At 41.6% G+C, this 23509-nt stretch overlaps 1 non-coding gene across 1 annotated transcript; it reads right to left on the bottom strand.

The window, feature by feature from the left end:
- Nucleotides 1-385: 385 nt before the first annotated feature.
- Nucleotides 386-489, bottom strand: LOC117286663. Its single transcript, XR_004517816.1, has one exon. It is a non-coding gene; the product is annotated as a U6 spliceosomal RNA (small nuclear RNA).
- Between the last annotated feature and the right edge of the window lie 23020 nt (nt 490-23509).

The raw sequence follows: 23509 nt of genomic DNA, 5'->3' as shown, positions 1-23509 counted from the left end.
CCTCTCCCTCTCCTTCCTCCTCCTCCTCCTCCTCCTCCTCCTCTTCCTCCTCTTCCTCCTCTTCCTCTCCTTCTTCTCATTCTGGTACTGGGGATTGAACTCAGGACCTCATGCTTGCAAGGCAGCTATGGTGCCACTGAGCTAAATCCCCAGCCCCAATGCCATTACCTCTGTGAATAGTTGTTTTTATGTCATTTGCGTTATCTCCTGCTTTTTCATTGACTGTCGTTAGTCTTATGTTATTCTTTGTATCATCTAGCAGCTGCTGGATTGATTTCTCACGGTTCCTTTTATTTTTAAGAAATCTTTCTTTTCATGGTCTCTAAGCATAATCCTGTCTTCCATGTCTGATATTCTGTCCTCACATTGGCTTATTCTCTTGTGTAAAAATATGGAATGTGCCATGAATTTGGGCATTATTCTTGCACAGGTTCTATGCTAATCTCTGTATCATCCCAATTTTAGTATACATGCTGCTGAAGTGAGCACCTTCCTTTACTCAGGGACTGTTGTGTCAAGGGCCATGATCTTTCCTGACCATAGGTCCTAGAAGGTGTTGCAACAGTGCACTCCTTTTGTTTCTCTAGCTTTGAACAGCAGGAAGTAGGTTTAGATATTAGTTTTTTTTTTTTTTTTTGTCTATGATAGGATCTGCTTCTCAGGCAAATTAACCACCTGCTACCTAATGATCAGCTTTGTACTTTGATGGCTCTCACAGAGCGACAGTTTTGATAGAATTCTATTGTACCTGTACATCACAATAATGGATAAGCTATTTCTCCCTGATTGTATAATTAAAACAGCCACTCAATGAGATTTTCTACAACAACAATGCCAAATAAGCTTCTCTAGTTGAAAAACAAAAATAAAGCAACTAACTATATCTGCATGGAGAAATACATTGAAAATTCTAAAAGTCAAGAATGAGAAGAATCCAAAGATGTGACATCAAGAAGACTGGGTTTAAAGTAAATTAGGATATATCTACTCAAAGAGGCAATGAGTAGCTTTAGAAATGATAAGTATGAAGGGTATATGAAAACATGGGCATTTTCTAAAATTTATCACGTTAAAATGAACAAAAGACTCATCAAATCAAATGTCTAAATGGAGCTTTTGATTTTGTTAATGATTTGTTTGGAGAAATGAAGAGAGGACTTAAAGATGACTTCTAAATGTTTGGCTTGAGCACTGAGACGAATATTTGAAACTGTTTACTAACCCAAGGAAGGACTGGGGTAGATATTGGTAAACAAGACCTTTGTCTCTACCAAGTTGGAGAAACTTCTTAGCCATTCGCAGAATGATAGGAGCAGGAGTGGAACACTGGAACTTGAGCTCAGGGGAGAGTTCAATAAGATCAAGATTAGAATTTTTTAAAATTCAAAAGTCACTCCTAGTAAACACAGGAATGAAAGAATTCGCTTGGGAAGAAGGTATAGATGAATGGTATGAAACCTTCTGGAACTGCGCCTGGAGTCATTCCAACATTTAGAGACCAGAGAGAGAAAGGAGGGGGAAAAAGCCAGAGGCAATGCAGCCAGTCACGAGAGAGGAGAAAGTGATGTCATGAAATTGGGAGAGGCCAGTACTTCACGGAGGATAGAGTGCTCATTGAGGGTGAATGATTTGAAAAGCTGGATGAGATGAAGACACATTGTGACCACTGGGTCGGGTGAAGGAGTTTGTTCAGGATATTGAAGAGAGTAGATTCACGGCCTGGAGGAAAGGCAGGCCTGCCAGAATTGGCCAAGGAAAAGCCGTGAGAAAGCACATAGCGACTGTAGACAGCTCTTTGAGGAAGCTGTGCGTGCTGTGAGAGTTGGGAAGGGGGCTTGTGTCTGGAGCGGACATGATGTCAAAGGATTCTTTTTTATGAAACGCTAGAACATGTCTGATGGCTCAGGAAGATGATCCAGGAGGGAAGGAGCAATTCATCATGCGGGGGAGAGAAGGGTTAACCGCAGGAGAAAAGACCTTGAGAAGGACAAGGGGATGGTATCCATGGTACAAGTGGAGAGACTGGTCCTTAATGAAGTAGGCAGGTTTTCTCTGTGGAACTATGGAACCCTGGTGTACACATGAAGACTCCTGGCACACATATTAACTTCTCAGCAAGTGTTTGTTATATTATTATAAATGTCGGCCTCCTTGAATGACCACGAAGAACACCTGTTGGCCAGCCCAACTCATTGCTCCAAAGTCAAACCTGGAGTGACTGCGCTGGTAATCAGCATATCCTAGACAAAGAGGACAATAATGAACTGAGACCAAGATGCCACCCTTCTTTGCTGCAGCTCTACTCAGAAGGAGCATCCTGCTATGTGAGAGACACCGAGAGGTTACGCTGGGAAGACGGAAAGACCTGGTAACGAACACATCACGGATACAATGTTGAATTACTCATTTCCTTTTTCACCGGCTTGTGTTTCACTATTAATAATGCTCTTAAAAGCTCCAGAGAGTGGCAGCCTGGGGAATGGGGAATGTGGAGAAAACCACAGCCTCAAAACCTCTGCTTTTGTGCAATCGAGATGAAAACTGCTTTCACTGCAGAAACACATACCCCAGAAGAATCATTTCACTGACTCCTGTGGAGAATTCCTCACCAACTTGGGGAAGTCCTGAGGGGACCCAAGTTACAGCTGTTGTTCCAGAAAGTTCTGTATGTAAGCTGGGAACTCAGAGCTTTATCTGCAAGGAACATAATTTGTTATCATTAGACTTCACTGTCAAAACAGAGTGAATGGGTGTTCCTTGCCAAATAGCTGATGAAAATGTCCTTGTCCTCAAAAATATTGTTAAAAAAGGAAAGATTTCTACAGAAAACACAAATCCTCCACCAAGGCTTTAATAAACAAACAAACAAACAAAAAACTAGCTGGGTGTGGTGGTGCATGCCTGTAACCTCAGCACTCAGGAGGCTGAGGCAGGAGGATCACTGTGAGTTCGAGACCAGCCTGGGCTATATAGTAAGTTCCAGGTCAGTCTCAACTACGTAGTGAGACCCTGTCTCAAAACAAAAACAAAAACAACCCCCCCAAAAAAACCAACCAAAAAAACCCACCAAATAACTCAATAAAATTTAAAATATAAACAACAGCGCATCAGACAGGAGGATTCTTAGTTACAAGGCAACAGAAGACAGCTCTAACAGAGTTATGCAGAAAAATAATTTAAGAGAATAGTGGAAATGACCCCGATGTCTAATGATCCCAATGTTTATTTAAATAGAATGACTAAATGAGTTGTATTATCGTCATATAATGGACTGTATAAGAGTGAAATAAGAAAAACCCACCAGTACATGCAACATAAATATATCTCCCAGGCACGATATTGAGTACAAGAAGCCAGACTGGATGTACTGAATCCATTTATAAAGTTCAGAGACAGGCAAAACGAGTTGGAGGTGTTACGGTCAGCATAGTAATTAACTTCTGGTGACAGAAAGGCTGAAAAGGGACACGAGGGGGATTCAGGCGCTAGTTACCCAGGTGTGCTCAGTTTGGGAAATTCACGGAACTGTACACTTGTGATTTTGGCCTCTTCATGAATAAAGTCACGGGAGAAAGCAACACAAGTGGAAGGTGGGTCAAAAATTACTGGTAAGCCCTGAAGACACAAGTTTGGGCCTCGAGTCCAATCATGCTTCCCAGATCTGTCACCAAACACCGCAGCCCTGGGTGCTCTCTTCTCGGTGGAGACACACATATCACGGCCCACGTTTGCTGGTTTTATTTCTCCCCAGTTGGAATGCGAGCTGACAGCCGGCGCAGAGTAGGTCTTCAGGAATATTTATTAAGAGTGGTTGCACTGTTCATAGCTGAGCAGAACTCCCCTTCTGGCGGTTACATTCTTTCTCTGGATATGTTAATCTCATTAACTGGAGTCCAGCCAAGCCCGCTCTCCCAGAAACACACTTATTGTTTAACGTGATTTCCTGTATTTCTTCTCTGGTTATCAGCATCGACTTAAAATTTGATTCTCATAAGCCAATCTTATTTCCCGTAATTTCAAGTTCATAGCAGCGGCGTCGTCCCACTGTATCTCCTCCCTGCACACTCACAACAGAAAGATGTAGCGTCTTGGTGCTCACGCCGCTTGGTCCAACAATTCTCCCCCGCTGGAGCCGCCGCGAGTTATGAGGAAGAGGGTGAGGGATGGGAACTCAGGGAAGAGCGATGGGGTGATTTCCTGGACCTGGACCAGGCCGCCGCACAAGCACCATCTGTGTTTATTGTTTCAGGCCCACGGACGCCATATCATTCGTTTTAGGGCCGGTTGCGGAATTCAGCAGTGGAACTGTGCCCTGCTGCTGCACTTTCTGTTATTGAGGATGTTTTAGGAAATAACTGAATGAACCGTCAGACGCAGAATCCACGGTGTGTAGACTGCTAGCTTTGAGCCTGGGCTTACTTCTAAATAGGCGCGTGTCTGCCCGGCCCTTGTTGGACCCTGAAAGCCTTGTGTGGCCCGCAGTGGTGGTCTGCGCGGTAGGCTGAGTGGACCTTTGTACTCACAGCTTTTCAGGGGAGGGGAGGACAAAACAGAGAGGGCATGGGTTGCTTCTTGTGACTTTATGTGGAATCCTCACACTTCCACAAAAGTTGCCTTTCTTCGTCCCACAGTTGGAAAGTCAAAGAAAGTTCTACATCACCATTTTGGTTTTTAAAAATTAGTGATGTGTGTTCTATGAGTACATGCTTATGGTACATAATGATTCCATTTATCGATTGCACATGTACATGACACATCTTAATTCATTTTTGTTCATTTCCCCTCCCATCACTTCCTGCTCCCTCAAACTCGTCATTTCCTTTCCATTTCCTATTTCCTTCCATCCTCTTTTTAAAAATCCTTTTTCCTTTCCTCTCCTCCCCCCTCCATTTCTTGTTCCTTTTCCTATTTGAAAAGATCTCCCTACTTCCTTTCCCATGTAAAAGAAACCGTGCAACATTTAAACATGCATGTCTGATTTATTTCACTTAAAATTATGGTCTCAAGTGCATCCATTTACCTACAGATACCTCAAGCTTATCCTTCTTTATGGCAGAGTAGTGCTCCATTGTATATAAATGCCATGCCTTCTTTATCCATTCATCTGTCGATGAACATATAGGCTCTTTCCAAATTTTAGCCATTATGAATTGTGCTCCCACAAACACGGGCATGCACGTTTCATGATAACTTTAACTCTTGGGAAGATTCCTGGCAGGGGGAATAACTGGGTCAAATGGAATTCCTTTTTTTTTTTTTTTTTTTTTGGTACTGGGGATCAAACTTGGGTCCTTGTGCTTGCGAGGCAGGCAGTGAAACAACTGAGCTACATCCCTAGCCCATTGGAATTCCTATTTTTAATTTTTTTGAGGAATTTCCATACTGATTTTCATAGTGGTGTACTGCTTTACATTCTCACCAACGTGTTCTTTTTCTCTGTAGCCTCATCAGAATTTGCTATTATTAGATTTTTTTTTTTTATGGTAGCCATTGTTTCTGGAGCAGGATGGTATCTCAGTGTTGTTTTAAGGTACATTTCTCTTTTTTTTTTTGTTTGGTTTTTTTTGTTGTGTTTGGTTTGGTTTTTTTGAGACAGGGTCTCACTGTGTAGTTGAGATTGACCTGGAACTCACTATGTAGCCCAGGGTGGTTTTGAACTCACAGTAATCCTCTTGCCTCAGCCTCCCGAGTGCTGGGATTATAGGCGTGCACCACCATGCCCGGTTTAAGGTGCATTTCTTTGATGGCCTGCGATATTGAGCATTTTTTCATGTATTTATTGGCCACCGGTACTTCTCTTGAAGAATGTCTATTCATTTTGGATACCCAATTTTTGATTGAGCCTTTTATTTGGGGGGGGTCTAATTTTTTGAGTTCTTCATATATTCTAGATGTTAGTACCCTGCCTGAGGAATAGCTGGCAAAAAAATTTTTTTTCGGGCCAGGGATTTAGCTCAGTGGTTCCGGCCCCTGCCTCGCAAGCACAAGGACCCGAGTTCAATCCTCGGTACCAAAAAAAAAAAATTTTTTTTTCCCATTCTGTAGTCTATCTCTTTACTGGTTGTTTCCCTTAATGTTCAGAAACATTTTAATTTGGTATAATCCCATTTGCTGATTCTTGGTATTATTTCTTGTAGCATTGGGGTTCTGTTCAGAGTGTCCTTGCCTATGCTTACATCTTTAAGAGTCTTACCTGTTTTATCTTCCAATGGATTAAGTATTTCTGTTTTTGTTTTTTGCTTTTTTTTTTTTTTTTTTTTTGGTACCGGGGATTGAACTTGGGTCCTTGTGCTTGCAAGGCAGGCTGCCGAAGTATTTCTTTTTTAACATTTAGATCTTTGATCCATTTTGATTTTAGTTTAGTACATGGTGAGATATATGGATCCAGACTCACTATGTATCTACGTGATCATTTTGTAAAATTCTCTGCTATATTTCTCCATTTCATTCTTGAACAGGAGTAGACTATGTGGGACACCATGGCTGATAAAACTCAAAAGGCGTCTCTATTCTGAGTTGAGAGAAGTAAAGAAAACTCTGGAGTGATTTTCTCTGTTACCCCCCTTTGTCTCTGTACCCCGCCACTGCTAGCACATAATGTATCTGTTTTTCTTTCCAGTTCCATCTCCCCGCTGTAGCAACTGTACTGATCATTTTTCCCATTGCTTGAGCACAATACCTGACACCCACAACTTAGAGGAGAAGAGATTTCTTTGGCTAATGGTTTCAGAGGTTTCAGTGCATAGTCAGCTGGCTCCAAAGCGGGAACATCACGGTGGTGGGGAAAGGGCACAGAGTGCCAGTGAGAGATGTGCCCTCCTAAGGCACATGCCTGGTGCCCACCTACGATTGGGTCCAACCTCCTAGCAGCACACTCAGCTATAAACATCAGTGGATTAATTCACTGATAAGTATCGTGTCCCCACGATTCAATCACCTCTCCAGGAGACTCTTAATCCAGTCCTGTTGACAACTGAGATTAACTGTCACGGCAGCCAAAGTGCATTTCCCATTGCCGGTACAGAGTATATTTACTAATGCCACCTCAAGTTCAATATAACTGAAAGGAAATTACTAATCTGCTATATCATACCAGGTCATTCTTCTGGGGTTTTATTTAGATTAGTGATAGTATTGTTCTTCTTATCCAAGCTCCAACTCAAGGAGCAGTGTAGGTAATTGTTTTGTTGTTGTTGTTGTTTTTTATTGTTTTTTTTTTTTGAGACAGGGTCTTACTATGTAGTCAAGACTGACCTGGAACTCACTATGTAGCCCAGGCTGGTCTTGAACTCACAGCGATTCTCCTGCCTCAGCCTTCCATGTGCTGGGATTACAGGCGTGTGCCACCCCACCCAGTGGTAATTGTTTATTAAATCTTGCCAATCCTAGTTCTCAAATGTTTGATCCCCTTTTCCATTACTATCACCACCTGCCTATTTCAGACCCTTCTTACATCCTCCCCACTCCAGCTCCCTTAATTAGCCTCCAAGCATAGTGATTAAGAGGGCTAAATGTGGGTAGATGAGAATACAGCCCTGACTGCTTTAGCTGTGTGAATTTGGGCGAGTAGGTGTAATCACTTTAAGTCTCCCTTTCCCTATCTACAGAGTAAGATAATGATGTTGTTTGCTACGAGAATTTAGCGAGATGATGAGTCTCGGTAGCATGGCAGCTGCAAAGTGTTCAGCGTTAGAAGTGATTGTTCCCATCTATCCCCTCATTACTCCAATTGACTTTACTCACCATTGCTAGATTTACCTTCAATAGGGAATCTCTGATTATGTTTTACAAACTCACAATAACATATCAGTAAAACCACTTGAAGTAAATGAACAAGCAAGCAAACAAAAACCTCCGAAACTCCTCTCCATGCCCTCACCCGGCATCTACCTAACAAGTAACATTCCCATTCTGAAATCCCCAATTTTCCCATTCGTCTTCCGACTTCTTACTCCTTAATCCTCATCCAGGCTTTGCCCCCTCCGGCTCCCGCTCCCCACCCGCTCTCTGCGGGACAGACTCTGTGTACTCGCCTGTTCTGTCTCATTCTCCGTCACTGCCTTTCCGGAGCTGACTCAGGTAGCTTCTCTCTGATGATGAAATGTCTTTTTTCGAACGTTTCTGCACGTGGTTGCACCTGTCTGTCATGGTGGCTTCACCTCTTCCTGGCCCTGTGTGTTCACCTTAACTCCCGAGTGGGGAGAACCTCTGTTCCTTGGGCTCAAGTCTCCATACGTCAGGGTGAAGCTGAAACGTTCAAGCGGTCATTTCCCTTGCCTTCCAACAAGATGCTACGATGCTACGATGCTACGATGATTCGAGCAAATTCTCCGCTAAGCTGATTGGCTATATCAATTGTTTTCTTTTTCATTGAGTTTATTGGTGCTTTTGAAGTACACAATACAGTTCCATTCATCATTGGGATCTTGTACCTTTACATGACAGGTCTTGGTTCTCATTGTTTCCCCATACCCCTGTGCTCCCTGTACCCCCTCCACCCTTCCCTATATATCAATGTTTGATATACAAGAGCTGGCTTCAGTGACAGCCAAAGCTGGAAAAATAATCTTTAGAATGGGGCATGGAAAGGATCTGATTGTTCCTCAAGTGGTATCGTGTTCACCCAGCCTGATTCTCTGCTTCTGCGCTTTCTTTTGTAGAGATGAGCGAAGCAAGACTGTACATAGGCCTTCCCTCGTACAGGATGGGGTGGGTCAGTGGCAATTTCATCAATGAAATCCTTGCTTTTCACAGCAATTGGATACAAACATCACCTCTCATTATTTTCATTTTTCTTCTTTATTGGAATATAATTGAAAAACAGAAATTGTATATTTTCAGGGTATATGTATCTTGATGTTTTGATTTATGTGTACACTGTGAAATACCACAATCAAGGTAGTAAACTTACCCCTTCACATAGCTGCAGGGTGTGTGTGTGTGTATTGAGAACAATTAAAATCTACCCTCCTGGAAATGTCAAGTGTACACTATAGGATAGCTAACTATCATCACCACGTCGTGTCTGTCCGCCAGAATTTGTCCATCTTGCATAACTGAACTTTGTACTCTTTGGTCAGCATTCCCTCATTTCCTCTTCACCCCAGTCCGTGGCGACCATTGTTCTACTCTACTTTTGGTGGTTTTCTTATTTTGGACCCCACACAAGTGGGATTGTAGGCATTTGTTTCCAGTGCCTTGCTTCTTTCATTTAGCATAGCGTTCTCTGGATTCACTCATACTGTCACAAATGCAAGGATTTTCTTCTTCAAATATCAGCTCTTTTAAAACAATTTGAGGACCCTGAGAAAGTTTGTTTTTCACTAACTGCTTTTTTCAGAATCCATGCTAATTTCTTGAAATCCCTTGTATGAATAGCAGTATTTTCCTCTAGACACTGGCCACTGACCAGAGGGTGTGGGAGGAAAAACATGAATCTGGCCAGAAAGCAGTGCTTTCAAAATATGGGCTCAAATTCCATTTTCAAAAGCTTTTAACACAACTTTCCTTCTCATTTCATACTATCTTTTACTCAATTCAAAGTTTTTAGCCTGTCTTAAAAATTTTTAAATAAACAGGCTATTGCCAATTTTAATAGTGATATAAATTTAGGAAATATTTTATGGGTGGAGCCAGGATAGTCTGACTTACAGGATGATAAAGTGTAGAAATGTTTGTGTGCACAATCCTGCTTTTATTACTTTAATATTTTGCATTAAAACATACCTCCCACTACACTGCTGACCCACTGTTCCATGAATGGCACTCAGATATATCATGTTTGTTTGATGGGCCTACCTGTTGACAAAATACCTTTCATTATTGCTTTAAAATATAGGTCTCTGATTAATTTTTGCTTTTTCTTAAGATGTCATGAATATATTTGTATTTGCTTTTATCTCTTTTTAAAAGAATTTTCCTAGGAAAAATTTCAAGCATATACAAAAATAGGGAAAATAGTTTAATTAACTTCAAATATCAGTTGCTCAAATTCTAGAATTATAAGTGTTTCTCACTTTTACTTCATCTGTTTTTCTTTCCTTCTGCTTTCTTTTGGCTGATATATATTAATTCAAATCTTAGAATCATGTCATTTTATCCCTCTGCATCTAAGTACATGTTGCTAAAAATATAGGTGTTTTCTTAATAACCACAATATCGTTATTACACTTATCACTACTAACAATGTTATTATCATCATCTAATATATAGCCCACATTAAAATTTCCCTTATTGTCTTCAGTATGGTACAGTTGGTTTTTTCATATAAGAATCTAAGCAAGGACCAGGTACCTTATTGAATTCTTCAGGGCTGGAGAAGAATCTTAGGGTTTGGAAAGCCAGAGCCTTTGAAGTAGGTGAAAGTCAAGAGAAGATGATGAGCTGGAAGAAAGGCTTTTGAAAAGTGTTACCCGAATAATGATCTTTGAGAGGTATTCATTCTGATTGGAATAATTTTTAGTTATTAGTTAGCTATTAGAGAGGATCCCATCAGTGTAAATGGTAATGTAATTACCATTAGTGTAATTCAGTGTAAATGTGATTCAGTGTAAATTAAAGAATATAATCCCATATATAGACTGAAATTTGTGGGATCCTAGGTTTACTCTTTTTATGGATGTAACTTCCAGGAGAACTATTCTACCTCCTCTATTCTTATTCCAGGAATATAGAATACCCTCCCAAGGCCAAAAAGGTAATGTATATACTCACAGAGTAAGAATTTTCAAGTTTTTTGCTGAAGAAGCATTACAAATTTAGCTGTCCTATTTCCACAGATATGTTTTATGCGGTCGAATCCTTTTACCTACTACTCTATTCTCAGCAAAGTAGACATTGTGTTTGCTAGTTCTGAAGTTATTTTATGTCGATAATAATAGCTTCTGGACTTGCTAACCACAACAGAATATTTGTCAGCACTTCTGGTGTTAATAAAGTAGCCCATAAAAAGCAGTTCTAGTGCAATTTTGGTTGTGCAACTTACCTGTTTGTTAATATTTCACAGTCCATGGATTCTAGTAAAAGCTGGGCCTAATTCAAAAGGTGCAGTTCAATATATTTTCTTTGGCGTTGCAGTCAAAGGAATTGGCAGGAAATACAGAAGGGGCTACTTCTGTCTATGCACCTTGGGAATGGAGGAAGAACCCTCACCTCCCTCCTACGGCTCTTCCCAGCAGACTTCAAATGGATTTTTTTTTTTCATTCAACTGCGAGCCCTCCAGGTTCCTAATCATTAAGCTAGTGGGATTTTCAGTTGCTGGGAATTTCATAAAGCAAAAATCCCCCGTGGAGTTTCAACAGAGGTGCTCAGAAAGCCAAAACCCCACTAGGTTTTTGGCCCAACTCAAAAGCCCAGCTGCAGAATCGCTTCCCACACTCTCTGCTCCTTGCTGCTCAAGGTTCAGCACTTGCATTTTTCTCTGGGTGTCAACTCCAGTCCTTCGCAGAGAACGGCAGTGGTCAAGATGGGGAGGCAGCCAGGACTTTCCCAACTGTTACTATCCAGGCCACACATTTTGGTGGAACGCTGCAGTTGCGATCATATAGTCACGAACTTGATGCTATTGGTCCTTATAGAGACCTTATGACGTAGGGATGCACAGACTCTGTCGGCTTTATACATAAGCAGACTGAGGCTTCCTGAAGTTAGGGGCCGGTCCAATGTTCTGCACTCGGCAGAGCTGGAACCAAAGTATTGGTCTTTCCTTTAGCTCAAGACCATGTCCTCCTCCCCATGGGCCTCAGCGTAAGCTTGGCTTTGCAGTCTTTGACAGGGTTTCTTAACAGGCGGACCCCTGTCACCTGTGGGGGAAAATAGGTATTTATTCCTTAGTCTTTGTCAAGCCTGGGTGGACCTGGAGTAGCCCAGGGGAGCGAACTTTGCTTCGAATGATCTAGTTCTTTTACCTTAGTTCCAAAAAGTTTTAATTTTCTGTAAACATGAAAAAGGACGAAACCACAATTTAAAGGAAAGTTTAAAAAATGTCCTCTCTTTCCACTGAACTTACTATCTGAAACCCAATTAATATGCCTGACCCTGAAAAGTTAAGCCCATCAATTATAAGTAGAAAATAAAATTTATTTTGCCTTTATTCAATGACTTAAACAATCAACATTTCCCCTGATGAGCCCCTGAGAACATGCACTGTGAGTCACAGGGTTATTCGAATAGTTCTTCAAAACTTTCTGCTCAATTGCTGTGGAAGAACTCGCTTCTTTTCCCTCTGTCCTCTGATGGAATAATTAAGCTCCAGCTCTCTCACCCCCCGTGTATGTGGGCCTGATTCCCTGACTTATACGTCACTTCATGGTATTTAGTTCTGAAATAAAGTGAATCGGCCCCATTCCATGGAGTGATTTCGCTGTTTGTACTTCTAATTGGATTAGCTCATGTCATTACTCTCGCTTGGATTATTATGAAAAATTTTTCTTCTCTCTGTGGGCTCTGTTTTTATTAAGTTTTTCAATTCTGCTATTCTTGATTAAAGTCCAAAAGCCAATTAATGGAAACATAACCTCAGGAAAAATTAAGCTGTTCATTTTACTTTTTTATTTTTATTTTTAAATTTTTTTCTCATTAAGTTTAATTGGTACATTTTAGGTATACAATACAGTTACATTCATCATTGGGATCTTGGGCCCTTACATGACAGGTCTTGGTTCTCATTTTTTTCCCCTTGTCCCTGCCCTCCCTTCACCCCTCCTCCCCTCCCCATTTACAAACACTTTATTTCCATTTTTTCATTTTCTCATATTTTTTCTTTCCCTTATTACCTTTCTCCTACCCTTCTCACTTTCCCTACACCTTATCCCTTTTCTTCTTATTTCACATTATCAATTATATCATTAGGATCTTATGTGCCGTTATAGTTTTTCACACCAGAGAAACTATTCAGTATTTACACATGTGAGACTTATTTATTTCACTTAGGAGTATATACTCAGTATGTATCCATTTTCCTATGAATGAATCTAATTTCTCATTCTTTATGGCTGAGTAGTATTCCATTTTATAGAAAAACCAAATAGAAAATCACATCTTTATCCAGTCTCCAACTGATGGGCAAATGGGCTGTTGCCAAGTGTTAGCTATTACAAACTGTGCCACTATAAACATAGATGTGCATATATCACTGTGGTATGATTATTTTAAGCTGTTCATTTTAAATAACCATCAATTCCTTCTCTCTTCCTCTAGTCCAGCCTCTTAAGAGCCCATTCTGGCATACCCAGGAACCTGCCCCTTAAGCCTCATACAGTGTTTGTTTTCATACTAGAAGGTCAATTCACACTAACTAATATTCATCTTACTTCAAACTGAGTAGTTTACTATATGCAAAGCTGTTTCTTGCATGTAGATGGGATACTGAGCATAGGGTACATAGCAGGGAGAGCTGTTTTTGCATCAACCTGACCCACAACTGAATCTGGGCAATCCTTTTTGCACGAAAAACCATGCAAGGATCATGGAAATAATCTTGTATTAGTTCAGAACCTTTCTCTTCAAGTGACAGAAAATCAACTCAAGTAGCTTAAATAAAATTATGTTTTCTCACGTAACTGAAAAGTCCACTAGTATACTTGAGTTGCAGCTGGATCAAAAGTCTCACATGATATTCTGAAATCCCAGAGTCTCTCAACTTTTGCCTCTGTTTTCTTCCCTGTAGGCTTTGTTTTTCCCCCAGACAGAATTTTTCTTCCTGCTGGTCAGGGGCTGCCAACAACTTTGTAAGTCCAGAAATAAACAGTCTGAATCCTATCCATTTCCTCAAAGACACTAATGAAGTTGGATTAACTTTATTCGGTTCCCACTCACATCTTTAAGCCAAGGCTAAGGAAAGGTAACATTCTGAATGCCCAGTATGGGTCACATCTTACAAGTCATTGATTTATTACATATGGATTAAAAGTGCATAAAATTATTCCCTAAAACACAGACAGAGGCTGGGAATACATAAAACGAGCATCCATTTCAAGTGTTAATGAAAACATTCAGATAATGCTATAATTTGGACCATAATGGCCCTCTAAACATCGGTGTTTTGGAGGTGCTATTGGGAGTTTATGGACACTTTAAAGAGTTTTTAGGTCAGCGGGGATGTGTTCTTGAGAGGGACTGTGGGACCCTGGTCCCTTCCCTTTTCTCTCTTTTGCATCTCAGCCATAAAATGAGTGCTTCTGCTCTGTCACATGATCCTGCCACGATGTGCTACCTCACCACAGACCCCAAATCAACAGACAGAATCAACCTGTCATGGGTGAAAACCCCAGAACTGTGAGCCCAAATAACCCTTTCTCTATATAAGTTGATTAGTTCAGGTTATTTTATTACAGCAACAGAAAGCTGGATGACACAGATGGTTAATCTCTGAAGCGTGTGTCCAGACAAATAACTCACCTTGAGGTGAGAGAGAATAAAGAATGATGGGCGAGAGTAGATTTTATGTGTCAAATTAAGGGCCAGATTAAGGAATGTCTGGAAAGCTGATGAAACATGATTTCTGGGTGTGTGCACGAGTGTGTTTCTAGGAGAGAATAGCACTTGAGTCAGCAGACTGAGTACGAAAGGTGATCCAGTTCCTTGAGGTCCCAAATAGAACAAAAAGAGTGACGAAAACGAGTTTACTGTCTCTGCTTCATTGGGATATCTGTGTGCTCCTGCTCATAGATGTGAAAGCTCCTGATTTTTGGGAGTTCAGACTTTGGACTTGCCGCAGTGTTTCCTCTGCATTTCAGTTCTCAGGCCTTCAGAATCAGACTCAGACTCAGTTACACCTTTCCTGGGTCTCCATGCTGATGGCATGTTGCAGAATTTCTTACCCTTTAACTCATGTGAATGCATTTCCATAATTAGTCTCCATTTACATATATTAATGTATATTCTATTAGCACTGTTTCTCTGGAGACTCCTAATAGAAGGTATTTTGCAGGCTTATCACCTTCAGTGTTCTTGGTACCAAAAAAAATTCTTATCCAACCTCTGAGAACTTGTTCTAAGTTTGTGGTTAGGAACAAAAGTTCAGAAAAAGGAGGAGAAGAGAAAAGAAGGTAACTGTGAGGAATCTGGAAGCTGAACTTTTGCTCATGACATCAGAACACTGTAAAAAGACGGGAGTCCCAAACTAACACATTTGGGACCTAATTAAAGAATTTTGCATCACCTCAGTAAAGGCCTCTCCAATCTTATGGAAAACAGAACCAGGGACAAGGTGAATGGAGTAGAGTTTGAAAATGTGATTCAACACAGACAAGTAGCAAAGACTTTCTCTGGGTTCAGGGCAGGGACAGCAGGAGCTAATGCAACAGAACACAGCAGTTCCGTGAGGCACTGAGTCCTGGCACACCCTGACCCATACCCTCACACTTCCTAGCTGTGTCCGTTTGAACACATTCCTTCCTCTGTTAAGTGGGCACAATGACATCGGGACACCTCCTTGGGTTGTATGAAGACTGGAAGATCTCACAGGTAAAGAACTTAGCACCACCCTCCATAAAGGCTACTGGAGGTCATTTCAGATTTGGGGAATAGATGTTGCTGGATACCACGAGGTTGTGCTCATCGTCCCACTGCCATCCCAGAAATGTACATTAAGGAGAAGGGATCCTCTAGGAGGAAGAATCATTTGCAGCTAAGATTTATTATAGTCTGATGATTGGAGCTGGCTCTGTTTGAAGCAGTAGGACAGGGAAGGACTGCTGACCAACAGAGAAGGGGACTATGAACCGATCACTGCCAGCTCGACCCCAGGCTCAATGAAAATGGTGCACCTTGGGGAAAGTTGCGCGCGCGCGCACGCGTGTGTATGTGTGTGTGTGGGGGGGCGGGGGCGGCTGAAAAAACTAAAACTAGGCACCAGGGCTGGGGATTTAGCTCAGTGATTCTGCCGCCTGCTTTGCAGGCACAAGGTCCCGAGTTTGATCCCAGGTACCAAACCAAACCACAACAACAACAGCCCAAAGACGTAGGAGCGATAGCACGCCATAGCCCTGGATATGTGGGGCCTACCTAGCACAGAAGGAAAAATGATCTTCATCACAAGGAAGCAGCACAAGACAGGGCTGGAGTGGAGCAGGACAGGGGAACAGGCAGCCCCTGCTTTGACATGACTGCAGATGTGGTCCAAACAGTCAGAGGAACTGGCTCTGCCGCATGTTACCCTTCTTCCTTTCACAACTGAGGTCAGACTTAACATTTCTTACAGCTCTGAAGGTTGCGAAGTCCAAGATCGAGAAGCTGGTATCTGGTAAGGCCTTCACTTTGTGTCATCCCATGGCGAAAGCTGGGAGGGAAAACGGTGGGAGCTGAACTTGATCTTTTGTAACAAATCCATTGCAGAGATAACAGCCTTAATTCATTCACAAAGGCAAAGCCTTCACGACCCAATCACAAAAGAGGGCACATTTGACCTTATGATCCACGCAAAGCCAAATTTGGGAGTAAGTACTAAATGATATTTAATAAACAGGACAAGAGCCTTTTATGAGTCTCTAACTGCAGTGGTGACATATTAACAGTCATGCTCAGTTATAAAAACAGGCTTGAGGACTGTTGACAATGATGAATATTTCCAGTGCTCTACTGGCACTGTAACCAGCAAATAATTTCAGCCACTGAGACATCTGCTAATTAGAAGACAATGGTTTCCAGCTTTCTGTAGCTTCTTTGACCCATGCATACCACATAAATAAAAAGTTGGAAAAGAATGAAAGCCAAAGTTCCTGTGCTAGAACAATATTTAGAAACCTCAGGGAGGAGTCAAGATAAAAACAAACTTGATGCAAGGCCAAGAGTCTTCCTCCATAGGTCTGGAGTTATCTCTGTTGCTCTTTACCCCCGCAGCGCTGAGTGAACGATGGCTGGGAATTAAGGAGTGATGAGAACCAGGTTGAATCTTGCTCTTTTGTCCTGCAACAGTCTCAACTGTCTCCCACCCTGCAAGCTCAAACTTTTGGATGTAGGAGGAAAAATAGAAGCTGAAAGTAAAGTATGGGAGGGGTTGGGGATATATTCTGAATCTGTGGTTCTCAAACTTGGCTGCACCTTGGAGGAAACTGGGAGTCTTAACAAATGCGATGCTGGGTCTTAGCAAAAGTGATTCCGATGTCAGCCACACGGGGTGTGGCCGGAGTATTAGGATTTTGTCAAACTCATTGGGGGTGCAGCCAAGGTTGAGAACCGTTGCTTCAGATTATTTGCACCTATCCCTGGAATGGGGGGGGGATTAATTTAGGGTTCTCTTTTATCTGGCAAGATTTCTTTTTTTTTGTTTGTTTGTTTGTTTTGGGATAGAGTCTGTATCTATGTAGTTGAGTCTGACCTGGAACTCACTATGTAGCCAGGCTGGTCTCAAACTCACAGAGATCCTCCTGCATCAGCCTCCCGAGTGCTAGGATTACAGGTGAGCACCACCACACCTGGCTTCTGGCAAGATTTCTTAATGGTATTGTTTCTTCATTTTCAGTGAACATTGAAATCACCTATGAATTTAAAAAATATGTAATGCCAAGTTCCCACTATAGTCAAATCATCATGGTACTTTTGAGAGTTGGGTGTGAGCAGAGACAGTTTTAAACATTCATTTTCCCGTGAGCCAGCGTCAAGAGCCACTGCCAAAGCAATGACTCTCAAACTTGCTGGGTGCATAGGAATCACCTGGTGAGCAGTGCATACTCTTACATCTTATCCTCTGAGGGTAGAGCCTGAGAATTTTGTTTTTAATAGACCCCACAGGTCATTTTGATAGAGAGAGTCAGGCCACTCTCATCCATTGTTCTGGTTGCTTTCTTCTCCTGACCAGAATGCATGTAACATTATGCAGTCCTGCTACTGGGTCTTTGGGGGGTGTGGATTGAAGGAGCAGTGAAGGGAGGAGATTAGAAGTGACCATCTCCTAACAATCGTGACTGGAGAGGCAACGGATATGTGGTTAGCAAATACCAGCTATTCCAAACAGTTCTGAAACATGGAATAGTCCTGTACCAAGTATTAATTGTGTTTCCAGTGAGGCAATGGAAGGTAGAAAGATTTGGATTATATGTAATCTTAGGTATAAATGTATAGACTCTGGAAGCAGATGGTCAGCAAAGTGAGGAAATATGTAGAAGTTCAGGAAAATAAGACATAAGAACATTTATCTTCCAGCCTATTTCTCTTTTCTCTTTGTCTTTCAAAGGGAACGATAGATACCAGGACATATCAACCACTCCCCGGTCCTGGCACAGCCTCTGTTAGGGTCCCAGAAATGATGCTGATAGTCTTACATTCATATTTGGTGAGATCACAGCACAAAGCACTTTTTGTGCTGACCCCAGACCCTGTCATTTCTAGCCAGGTATCTTTGAGCAAGGACCTGGAGTCTGCATTTCAATAAATTGGATGATTTGTAAAGCCCCTTTATTTATGACATGATTTTATTCCAGTCTAGGAATTCTTAGTTTGTGTAGAGCACTGCCCCCGAACATTATAGTTCACAGAGAGAGATCAGTCTTACACTGTTATTGTCCTGAGGAAGTATGACTTCCTTCTCAGGATCTAATGACTGAAACAGAGACCTTCCTTGATTCTGTGAAATATATTCATTTATTTTTCATTCATTAAGTGGCAGTAAGTACAGACTCCTTGTACTAGGTCGAGGTTTCTACCCTTGGGCCAGTTTATCTCGTGCATGGGAGGATGTACAGCAGCGTTCCAGTCTTCTGTTTATTCAGTGTGAGCAGTACCCTCACCCAGGTATGACCAGACATCTCCAGGCAATTCCAAACATCTGTGGAGTAAAGTCATTCCTAGTTGAGAACCATTGTATTTGATATTGGGACCGTGGTAAACAGTATCCATTCCCAGGTCTCAGCGAGCTCCCAGTCTGTGATGAGGGGAGAGCCATTGTAGTTACTAGATCTCAGGCAAGTCAGTCATGCTGCTACCCATCATGGGGTATTTCAGGAACAGACAGGGCAACTGGGCAAAGGGGAGACTCCTTGGCTAGATGCCTGTGATGAGTAGGAGGTAGCCAGGTGAAGCAGAGGGGGAGAACATTTGAAATCTTCTAGGAGGTGGCACAGAGACAAAGCCACACAGGTGAGCAGAAGCGTGGTACGCAGAAGGATGCCTTCTCATTCACAAGGCCGGGGGCAGGCAGAGGGGAAAATAAAAAGACAGACAGGGCTTTGTAAGGCTTCTCAGATGTCTTCTTCAGGGAAGAAGGGAGCCAGACGGGGTCAGGTGGGGAGAAACATGGCCAGATCTGCATGGTAAATATGTTGGAATAGGGCCCGAGGGGAGGTAGAGCAGCCCACCATGGGAGCAAAGGCAGGCCAGAGTTCTCAGGAAGGCACATAAATCCTCAATATTGAGCAAACAAGGACTGATAAAAAATAAAAAATGAAAAAAATCAATGGGGGAATTATTAAATGAATACTTTTGATTTGATCATACACATCTGTGTTCACAAAGGAATACTTTGAGTTCAAAACCACAGAGCAACAAGAAATCCTAATATTTTGCACCACGTCCTGCAGGCCAAGCCAACTTTAGTGTGTGTCACTCATAGGTGATGACCAATTCCAGGCCAGGTTTAGAGAGGAGGAACCATTTGCCTAGACATCGTCCTTTAAAAAGTAGTGCATTTTTACCTTCTCCACCTTCTCCTTTAATCTATTTCTTTTTCTGCAATATCCTGAAGGTGTGGGTCTCCTTTCCTTCGTCAGCAACAAGCCCACATGACCTGGCCAAAGTCACAGCTGGAGTTTCTTTTTACTCAGTGTTCTTCAGAGACAAACCACTCGGCAAAGTGCAGGATGTTTTTTAAACAAGAATCATTTCTATTGCTGAGTGCAGCCAGCACAGTGTTTAGCTGCTTCATGAAAGGTGACTGTGTGGCTTAGGTCACTTTTGGGCTTTGGGCTGGAAATCTGGCCATGACTGTAGATGTTATTGATCAGAGCAGGACTTTGGTTGTTGGACCTTGCACTTGAATAATGCGACAGTCCATGCCTTTCAGATGCCTACAGCTTACTGACTGCATCCTCAGGTTCCCACATGGTGCCCACCAGAAGTCTGTCTGACGAGCCTGGCAAAAGGCAGACAGAAGTACAAAGTGGGCAGCCACAAGGTAGGCCAAGAAGATTGACAGTGGAGGTAGGAAGGCCAGGGTGATAGATGTTAAAGTCACGAAAGCAAAGAAAATGAGGAACTGAAAAATTCAGTATGAAGTTAAGAAACTTCAAAGGGCAATGTCCTGGAAGCTTCTCCCACAAGAGTTCCCCTTGCTCAGGCTGTAGCTGCAGATGCTGCACTACAATTTCAGCAAAAAATGGTCACTGTGGACAAGAAGGCCCTACATCCAATGTTCCTGCCCAGAGAGCCACAGGACATTAGGCAGCCCCATCCCTGAAAGCCGAGAAGAGCCAGAAGATGCCAGTCTAAAAAGCACCTGTCCCACAGGCACCTGACAGGAAAGCCTAAGAGGCTAGTATAGAAGTAACACAAGTTCTTTCTGAGATGTCGACAAGTCTAAAATTAAAAAGGGCCTTTTAAAGAAAGGCCTCAACTTTAGAGCAAGCATTTGACATGCTTTACTGCCAATAGAATGGGTTGCAGTGAGCAGCATTTGTCAGCCTCTTGGTCATGTTAGCTTTGTCAGGAAAGGCCTTCTTCACCTTCAGCTTTACTGAAACCTCAGTTTTGTTTTCCTTTCCCTCCAGAATGATTTTTTAGGTTGATTCACCATGTTGAGAAGAGTGGCCAACAGCAAAGTTGGAATCATTCCCAACCTTTCTCAGGCCCCTGCCATGCCTTGCTTGGATGCAACGATTTGGTCCACCTTCCAATATCACTATATGTGTGTTTGCCTTGTATCCTTTCAACCCCTCCCTGGAGTTAAACCATATAAAGCACTGCTGGACTTTTTGCCCACACTTGGCTTGATCAGTGTAATTATGCTTTGCCAAGGGAAATAGCAGCAGGGTGTAGAGACCAGCAAGAGGTTCAAATGATCGTGGGTTTACTCCTTACTGAACAGGAAAGCCAACCCTCCATCTGTGTCCACAAATACATTTCCAGGAGCCTCAGACCTAAGTTATCTGCCTTTAAGTTGGCAATTCAATATCCTTGGCAGAGATTTCCGTGGCTTCCATGGTGAGTAGACAGCTCTGGAAGAACCTGCAGTCCTGCATGTTACCCTTTGAATAACCTATGCATTGCCTCTAACTCTTGGTGTTTTAGGAGGAATTTATTATAATTAATCCCCCATTCCCTCCCTTTTGTTCCTGCTACATGGCTGGATCAGCTCTGCTCATTATCCTATCCTATTCATCTCAGCCCTTCTGCTGCAGTTTTCCTTATGAGTCACCATTTCCTGGGGCCAGCTGCTATCATTGAAGTTTTTATGTCAACGTTTTTTTCCCCGCTCCTGAACTTTGCTTTATTTTTTTAGTAAATTTTTGTCTGAGATTGAATGAGAGAGCTAAGAGGGTACAAACTGCTTTCCTAAAGTTATGCCCACTCCTAAAATAGGAACTGGGAAATTTACCAGTTAGCTGAGTTCCTAAAAGCAATTTAAAGCAAATAACAAAAAATTAGCAAAATGTACAATGTGAAGGTGACTGAATTAAGCAAGGAATTGGCTCATTTGCTGCTTTCTTTCTGCCTGTAATGAGAAAGAAAGACAGCAACCAAGTCCCCTTCTAGACTCCTTCATGTTCACTCTATGTTTAGAATGTGGGGAAGTTTAGAGGTTGGAGTGGGGGAGACCAGAAAAGTTTCCTATGGAAAAGTTTTCTTTGGATTAATGCAAAAATAACAAGGAAATTCAGATCTCCTCTTAAATTCCTGGCATCCAGCCTCTGCCTCAACTCTGGGTTTTACAATGGACTCACTGCCTGTGATATTCTGTGTTCTCCAAACCCAAAGAGGTTTTGTTAAGGAGACCCTGTGTGATGTTCTTCTAATAAGGACTGTGTAATGGTCCACAACCACATGATGCAAAACATCCCACTTAGAGGAACAGGAGGTCTTAAAGTCCATTGCCCTGAGCTAGAGCAGAAGTGAAGAATAGTAAGAGGGCCTTACTCCTTCTAAGTCCCCATCTCACAGGGCAAAGTTACTATATTGATCAATTTATTCATTATAAACGTATTTTGGGCCAGTCTTTGATTTCATTTTATTTTATACAGTAAAAGGTGATAGATTAATAACTACTACAAATTGTCATTTTTAAACTGCGCTTGATTCTGTTGTTGCTGATTGTATCACTTGAGCTAGTTCTGTGATTGATTTAATCAGTTATCTTTCCTGATATAATGAAAATGAGATTGCTCCAGAGTCATTAGAGAGTCAAATCCTAAAGACCAGCTATATCTGGAAGACACCTCTGAGAAACGATCATTCCTTATGGGCTCTAAATAAAAGCAACAAAGAAACTACAATAAGTAATATCAAAGTATCAATCCAGGAATTAAACCAAGGACTATACCAACAACAATAATAGAAATGAAAAGACATTTATACAAGATACAGTCTTCCAGTTTACCAAAGACAAATTTTGGGGAAAATGAGATGGAGAAGTCTGATAATCTACCACCTGGATAATCTGAACTGATAGCACAGGAAGTTTAAAAAAAACAGCAACAACAACAAAACAGGTGAATGGGGCTCTAGAAATATTCAAAACAGAAATAATTTCCCATATAAAAGACATGATTATAAATTCTAGAACAGAAACAGATAAAAAAAAAATAGATGAGTTCAGGACCATGATGAAAGCCATGAATGCTCAGGATAGGAAAGAAACAGAAACCATGAAACAGATTTAAATCGATATCCAGGAGATTAAAAACTCTATTAAAAGTATACATAGCAGACTAACCCAATGTGAAGACAGAATATCAGATATAGAAGACAGGATGGTGGTCAGTGACTGTGAAATGAACGATCTCTTAAAAATAGTAAGGGACCATGAGAGATCAATCTATTAGCTCCTAGGTGATGCAAAGAAGAATAATATAAGATTAATAGGAGGCCAAGAAAAAGCAGAAGAAAGGACAAATGACATAAAAAACTGTTCACAGAATTAATGATAGAAAACTTCCCAAACAGAGCAAAAGAACCTGACATACAGATAAGTGAGGCATATAGGACTCCAACTAGTTATGACCAAAAAAAAAAAAATAAGTAAATAAATAAAATCTACACTGAAACATATAATAATCAAGATCCCAGAAACCCAACAGAAGTACAAAATATTACAAGCAGTTAGAGAAAATAAACAAGTTCCACGCAAAGGAAAGCCCATCAGAATCACAACGGACTTTTCAACACAAACCTTCAAGTCAAGGAAAGCCTGGAGTGAGGTATTTCAAGCTTTAAAAGAAAACAGCCTCCAACCTAGGCTGATGCATCCTGCAAAACTATCTTTCAAAATTGATGAAGAAACAAGATACTTTCATGAAAAGAACACCTGAGAAACTTCATGAATACCAAACCAGCACTTCAAACAATTTTTAAAAATATCCT

Source organism: Fukomys damarensis, unplaced genomic scaffold, assembly GCF_012274545.1.
Source record: "Fukomys damarensis isolate Sample0158 unplaced genomic scaffold, DMR_v1.0_HiC HiC_scaffold_2, whole genome shotgun sequence".
Taxonomy (NCBI): Eukaryota; Metazoa; Chordata; class Mammalia; order Rodentia; family Bathyergidae; genus Fukomys; species Fukomys damarensis.
Note: the sequence above shows the minus strand (reverse complement) of the source record. Positions and strands in the feature narration are given on the sequence as shown.